The 7,295-nt window shown below is 47.6% G+C and overlaps 1 protein-coding gene across 1 annotated transcript in view; it reads left to right on the top strand.

Moving 5' to 3' along the window:
* The first annotated feature begins 556 nt into the window (after positions 1–556).
* The window catches only part of Col13a1 (collagen type XIII alpha 1 chain), an 82,420-nt gene continuing 75,681 nt past the window's right edge, over positions 557–7,295 (top strand). The window contains exon 1 of the mRNA XM_076917092.1: positions 557–561. The gene's annotated coding sequence lies outside the window, so the exon portion shown is untranslated. The remainder of the gene's footprint in view (positions 562–7,295) is intronic.

The following is a 7,295-nucleotide window of genomic DNA, read 5'->3' as shown; positions in this document are numbered from 1 at the left end:
AGTCAGGAAAGCAGCAGTGGGCGGCAGACTCAGGAGGGCAAGACATCTGACTCAATGCCTAACAGAAACCAGGCCAGGCTGATAGACATCAGGCTGGGAGGGGGGAGCTGGAGTGCCCCCACCCCATCCCCCTTGTTCCTTCTGCCAGTTTTTCCATTGCATGTCCTGGGAAAGCCTGCAGGAGTAGTGAGCAGGCAACACTGTCCACCCCTTTCTCCAACACCTCCTCTGGCCTCTCCAAAATGCTGGCAAGTCCCCAAGAATGCAATTTGACAGGCAGGAAGGTAAGGGGTGGCAACCAGTTAGACCCCTCTCAGGGCTTGGCCTGGGGTCCAGACCCCTGCGTTTCTCATCCAATAATAAAAATACGGAGAGAAAATAAAGAGGAAGTGGATTACGCCGGCAAGAGAGAGAGCCAGGAAAAGACAAACTTTGAAGACCAGATGGAGACCTCTTTGCCAGAAAAATTCTTGGATGTTGTTTCTAAGGTGACCTCCCCACCCCCTCCCTCTGGCAGCAGTGACACTGACCAGCCCTTTTCTCTCTCTTTCAGGACCTCCTGTAAGTACAGGCTGCAGCTGGTCCCCGTGTGTGCGCCTCAAAGGCCTGTGTCGTCTCTGGTAACAGGGCCCTGGGTGGAGAGCTGACAGCCAGCCCCCTGCTGTCCTCCAGGGGAGTACCTCTACACTCAATCAAGGATGCCCTGAGGGATGTCTGTCTGTCTGTCTGTCCATCATGTCATTCTAGAAGGCTGGCTTGCCCCTTATTGGCCTGGCTATTTTGTCTCCCCTCCCCCCCCAAATACACACACACACACACACACACACACACACACACACCACCACCACCACCACCACCACCACAAAAACAACAGTCAAAGACATGACTGAGATCAGAAAGAGGAAAGATCACCCTGCTAGGTTCTACCTTCCTACCCCAATGTCTTTGTCCCATACAGAAAGCAGGTCAGGGCACAGGTCCAAGCTGGGGAGACTCAGCAATGCCATCCACACCCCTGCGTGGGCAGCTCCATTCTGGCCTGGCCCCAAGGGGGCAGCTGAGGCTGGTGGTGGCAATGGCACTAGAGGCCACATGTCCTGCTTTCTGGGCCTTAGTCCCAGGGTGGGCAGGGAGCTGGACCTTTTCCAGTCCTGGAAAAGAACCCAAGGAAACACCTCCCTAAGGTAAAGGACCCAACCCCAGAATCACATGCTCTTTGAGGGACAGCATTTGATAGTTCTACAAAAGACACGAGGATACTGGGGGGACCTGGGGACTGGCTCTGAAAGGGCCCAGCCCCTTCACATCAGATCTTTCTCAAGGTTACTGAAATCTACCCTACCTCCCCATTTTCACCCTCCCTCCTGAGTTACTAGGAGGTTGCTTTGGGGCTGTGAGGACCCAGAGGAAGCCGGAAGAAGAGAGTCTCCTGCTTGTGAAAGCAGTGCACCTGACTCTTAAAGAGACAGTTATTTAATATTCTGTGGTTACCCTGAAGTTCCAACCCCTACCCCCCAAGAATCCTGCCACCGCCTCATCTGGTAGGACTTGGATAGCAGAGCAGCCAGGGAGGAAGGTCATTGTCATGGTAACATCATGGGGACATCAAATGGCTATTTCTGTCACCCATCTTCCAAAATAAGTGGCATTGCCTGTGGATATGGCTGAGTTGGTAGTGGGCTCACCTAGCATTCACGGAGCTCTGGGTTCAATCCCCGAGTCAACTCCAGCACTTTGGAAGTGGAAGGGACAGGAAGATCCAGAATTCAAGGTCGCCCTCAGCAACACGGGGTTCAAGGCCAGCCTGGAGCTACCTAAGACTTTGTCTTTTTTTTTTTTTTTTTAAAGGAACTATGACAGGCCACCTGTTGGAATGGGGCCATGTGTCCACTTTTTGAAGGCAAAAATCCATACCTGCCCTATCCTGAGGACACTCCAGAGGTGTTGTTAACTCTGTATCCCTCAACAGAACTTTAGCATGTGTCTTAGTCAGGGTTTTATTGCTGTGACAAACCACCAGGACCAGAACGCACGCTGGGGAGGAACAGGCTTACATTTACAGATCACAGGCCGTCACTGGAGGAAGTCGGGACAGGAACTCACACAGGGCAGGAACCTGGAGGCAGGAGCTGATGCAGAGGCCATGGAGGGGTGCTGCTTACTGGCTTGCTCCCCCTGGCTTGCTCAGCCTGCTTTCTTATAGAACCCAGGACCATTTTCTTATACAGCCCAGGGATGGCCCCACCCACAATGAGCTGGGCTTCCCCCATTAATCACTAATTGAGAAAATGCCTTATAGCTGGATCTCATGGAGGCGTTTCCTCATCTGAGGCTCCTCCCTCGCTGATGACTCAGCCAGTGCAGCATCCTGAGAATCGGGCCAGTTTGCCTGTTCCCAGCCAGAGTAGTTCTCTTTGCTTTCTGTAAAGTAAGGATGTTGGTGGCCAGAGGTGAGGGCTGGACAGAAGACCATCTGCTGCCCTGTGGGCAGTCTCTCAGGGGCTAGCTCCATATTCCAGTGGGAATACCCAGGTTCCTGTGGCCACAGGGTTGTCACTCACTGTGGAGGATACATGGATGTGGTAGAAGGAATCAGCAAAGAGGAGCGGATTGTCCTTTCCCACTGTCCCCACCCTAGTGTCTGCCCCGCCCTCCCCACCCATTCCCATCATTTGAGTTATAAGAACACACAACACCCTCTGGTTGTTTTGTGTTTGTTTGTTTAACTCTGTGATTCTCGTTGATTAATTTATTCATTTATTTCTATCCTACCTCATTTTGGGGGAAAGGGATTTAAAGCTATGTCCTAGTTAAGTTTTTGTCAATTTGACACAAGCTAGGGTCATCTGGGAAGAGGCTCCTCTGTTGAAAAAAATACCTCCATCAGCTTGACCTGTAGGCAGGTTATTGCCTTGGTTAGTGGTTGGCGTGGGAGAGAACCCAGCCCACTGTGGGCGGTGCTACCCGTGGACAGGAGACAAACCGAGCAAGCCAGTCGGCAGTGCCCTCCTGTGGCCTCTGCCTCAGTTCCTACCTTGAGTTCCTGCCCTGATTTCATGATGGACTGAGATCTCCATGTGTAAGCAAATAAACCCTCTCCACTTGGTCACGTGTTCACGACAGCAACAGAAAGCAAACCAGCACAAAGTAGGTATGGATATAGGAGTGAGAAATAGAACAGAGGAGGTAGAAAAACAGACTGGCTCCCCCTGTTGGTTGGAGCGAAAAATGCAAAACTCAGTCTACAGTTAGGTAGGCAAGCATTGGCAAGTTCAGTGAAGCAAGTTCAGTGAGGCAAGTTCAGTGAAGCATGGCTCTTCCTGGTCCTGTGCCCCTCCCCGCCCGCCCCCCAACTTGTTCCCTTCTAATAGTGGCTCATACCAGTGTACGCTTAGCACTTGCTGTATCTGGGTCCCTAAGCTCAGTGCTTGTGATACACTAATTTCGTCATAAAAGACAGGTGTTACTCGGTTCCTGCTCTCCCATTTTCAAGCTGAGGAAACTGAGGCACAAGGGCACCAAGGCCTCTTACTTACCATCACCCTTACTACTCACGAAGTGCAGAGCCAAGGTTATGCACAGATAGGCTGGCTACACAGTGCTTGCCTTCTCATCCAGAAGATTCCATCTCTGCTGCTGAAACACCTCCCCATGTACCATGGCTCAGGCTCAGCTCTCTTTGTTGTAACTTAAAAAACTGTTTTCACATACTATATCTTAATCATGTTTCCCGTAATTCCTCCCAGATCCACCCCTCCTCCACCATCTACCCACACAACTTTATGTTCTTTTCTCTCTCGCTTGCTCTCAAAAACAGACGAGAAACAAAAATAAAAACAAGCAAGAAACACATACAAAAAACCCACAAAAATGAAAGTCAAACAAGCAGAAGACCCACAAGACAAAAGAGAAATGCCAGAAAAAAGCGAGACAAAACAAAAGAGCCACAAACAATGCCACTGAGTTTGTTTTGCGTGGGCCAACTACTCCTGGGCACGAGGCCTGTGCTGAAGTGTGCTTCATACAACCAGTGACGCTCCAGTGGAGAAAAACTGATTTTCCCTTTGCCACTGGGTATAATAAATATTTAAAATCCTGGTACAGGGTTTCTTCCCTGCTGTAGACCATTTATGTTCCCAGATGAAAGACACACACACACACATACACACACACACACACACACACACACACGGCCTTAATATGTCAATAAGCCTTATATTTTAATATGCCTTTATATTTTAATATGCCTTAGGCAGTACACTGGCTGGGCAGCTGCCTACCCTCCATGCTGTTAGAATCCACTTTCCTATGAACAATCCCAAATTACCACTTTTTATTTACTATCTTCCATCTGGGCTGCTCTTAACTTCAATTGGGCAGCTCTTTGGGCCCTGTTCTCTGGGCCCTTAGCCTATGGCAGCTCTTCATCTCCCTCCTGCAAGTTCTCCCATGGTGGCTTCTTCCTCTTCCCGGCCCTCCTCTCTCTCTCCAAGCCTGAGAAACCTAAGCTCCACCTATGTCTCTTCTGCCCAGCTAATGGCTGCCAGCATCTTTATTTATCCATCACAATTAACCGTGGGGGGGGGGGGCGCTGGAGGGGGGGAGGGTTCCTCAGTGTCTCACCAGTGTGCGACTCTCCTGCAGACAGTTTTGGAGGATCCAAATTAGCATTCGAACACAAGCATCATTGAGCCAACCCACTACAATTGGGTATCAATTGCAGACAGCTTCTTGGTTGGGACTCTGAGTGGGACTCTGAATCTACTTCCCTTCCCAGTTCCGGGACCCCATCTCATCTGGCTTGAGCCTGTGCAGATTCTGTGAATGTTGCCACAGTCTCAGAGAGTCTGTATACATTGGTGCTGTTTTATCTAGGAGACTGTTTCCTTGGAGTCAGCCATTACCTGTGGCTTAAGAGTCTTTGTCTCCTCTTGTGTATAGATTCCCAAGCCCTGAGGGGAAGAGTTTGATAGATGTTCCAGAGTCTCTCAGTCTATGCAAGTTGTCCAGTTGGGGGTCTCTGTGTTAGTTACAAACTCCTGCAAGAGGAAGCTTCTCTGACGTGGGCTGAGCTGATCTATGGCTATAGCTGTGTGATATTTTATTGCTGTATTCCTTTATATCAGAATAACAGTAGTAGGGTTTTGTCTCAGGCCCATGACCTATCTACTCTCAGGTTCTGGGTCACCTGAGCAGTGTCAGGTGTCCCATCTCATGGGGTGGGTCTTAAATCCAGTAAAAAAAAAAAAAAAAAAAAAAAAGTGGTTGGTTACTCCCATAGCCTTTATACCACTGTTGCTCAAGTATATCTTGCAGGCAGGGTGTTGTGGGTGTCAGGGTTTCTAGCTGGGTTGATGTTTACCTTTCTCCTCTGGTAATGTGCCTTCCAGTATTGTGAACACTAGTCAGTAGGGTGAAGAGTCTAGTTAGGAACCAGCTTGACTTCTCTGTTTTTAATGGTATAAGTAAGTGTTGTCCTCAGCAGCCGGTTCTTACCATCAGGTTGGGGAGAGCAACTGAGCCTTGGCTGCCCCTCCCCCCAGAGGCTCTTCTCTGTATAATCCAGACATTTTGATCTCTCCCTCTCTTCTCCTTCTCCTCTTCCTCCTCCTCCCTTCCCCTCCCTCTCCCCCCTCTCTCTGAGCACCCCTTCTCTCTTTCTCTTCTCCTCTCTCCCCTCTCTCCCCAAAGCAACTACCCAGCCTCAATCCTTGGGACCAGTGAACTCTCACCCAAGAGCAACTTCCCAATAAACTCTCATTTAATATAATCTAATCTGGCTTGAAATGGCTCAGTTCACCAGTGGAGAAATAACCTATCATATGGCAGCAGGCTTCCGGATGGCTTTTCAAATAGTCTTTAGTATCCCCCACCCATCCCCTTCCTATCTAATTTCCCTATTCCAGTTTTCCTTTTGCCCTCTCCGCATGACACTATATTCTGTCTCCCCTCTCTTGAGAGATCCTCGCTTCCCTGCTGGTTCCTTACAAGGTACCTAACCTCTGTGGTTATTCAGATTAAATCACACATATTGAACACGAAAAAGCTAACATCCACATATAAGAGAAATCATTCAATATTTGTCTTTGGGGGTCTGGGTTACTTTACTCAGGATGACTGTTTTTTGTTTTATCCAGTCACCTGTAAATTTGATAATTTTATTTTTCTTAACAGCTGAGCAGTAGTCCATTGTGTAAATATGCCATATATTATTTGGTGACTACACCACAGTTTCATTATCCGTTCATCAGCTGATGAACATCTAGGCTGTTTCCAATTTCTGGGTGTTATGACTAGAGCGACAGTGAGCCTGGATGAGCAAGTGTCTCTGTAGTAGGATGTCGAGCCCTTTGGGTAGATGCCCAAGAGTGGTCTCGCTGGATCTTGGAGGAGATCAATTCCCATATTCCCCAGGAACTGCCACATTGATCTCCATAGTGACTGTACAAGTCTGTACTACTACCCACAATGAATGGATGGATGTTCCCTTTACCCCACATCCTCACCAGCATAAACGGCCATTTGTTTTATTGATCATGGCCATTTTGACTGGGATAAGATGAAATCTCAAAGTAATTTTAATTTGCATTTCCCTGATGACTAATGGTGTCTAATATTTCTTTGTTTCTTAGACATTTGTGTTTCATCTTTTGAGATTTTAAAAAAAGTTTATCTATTTATTTATTTATTTATTTATTTATTTATTTAATGTATGTGAGTACATTGTCACTGTCTTCAGACACACCAGAAGAGGACATCAGATCCCATTACAGATGGTTGTGAGCTACCATGTGGTTGCTGGGACTTGAATTCAGGACCTCTGGAAGAGCAGTCAGTGAGTGCTCTTAACCACTGAGCCATCTCTCTAGCTTTTGAGATCATTTTTTTTAAAGTGGGTTGTTTCCTGATGTTTAGGTTGTTTTGTTTGTTTTTAGTTCTTTATATATTTCAGACAGTAGCCCTCTATCAGGTATACAGTTGGTAAGGGCCTTTTCCCTACTCTAGGCTTCCCACTTTTCTCAACTGAAGGTATCCTTTGCCATATAAAAATGTATCCGCCTTATAAGGTCCTATTCATTAACTGTTGGTCTTACTCTTGTGTCAGACTCAGGGTGTCTGGTCCTATGTTAAGGTCCTAGATGCATTTGGAGCTGAGTTTTGTGGTGGGGTGATAGGTGTGGATCTATTTGAATTCTTCTACAAGGACGTATCCAGTTTGACCAGCACCATTTGTTGAGGATACTATCTTCTTCAATGTGTATTTCTGAGATTTTTGTGAAGAATCAAGTGTCCAT

Source organism: Arvicanthis niloticus, chromosome 20 (genome assembly GCF_011762505.2).
Source record: "Arvicanthis niloticus isolate mArvNil1 chromosome 20, mArvNil1.pat.X, whole genome shotgun sequence".
Classification (NCBI taxonomy): domain Eukaryota; kingdom Metazoa; phylum Chordata; class Mammalia; order Rodentia; family Muridae; genus Arvicanthis; species Arvicanthis niloticus.
The sequence above is the reverse complement of the archived record's forward strand: the minus strand, read 5'-3'. Positions and strand labels throughout refer to the sequence as shown.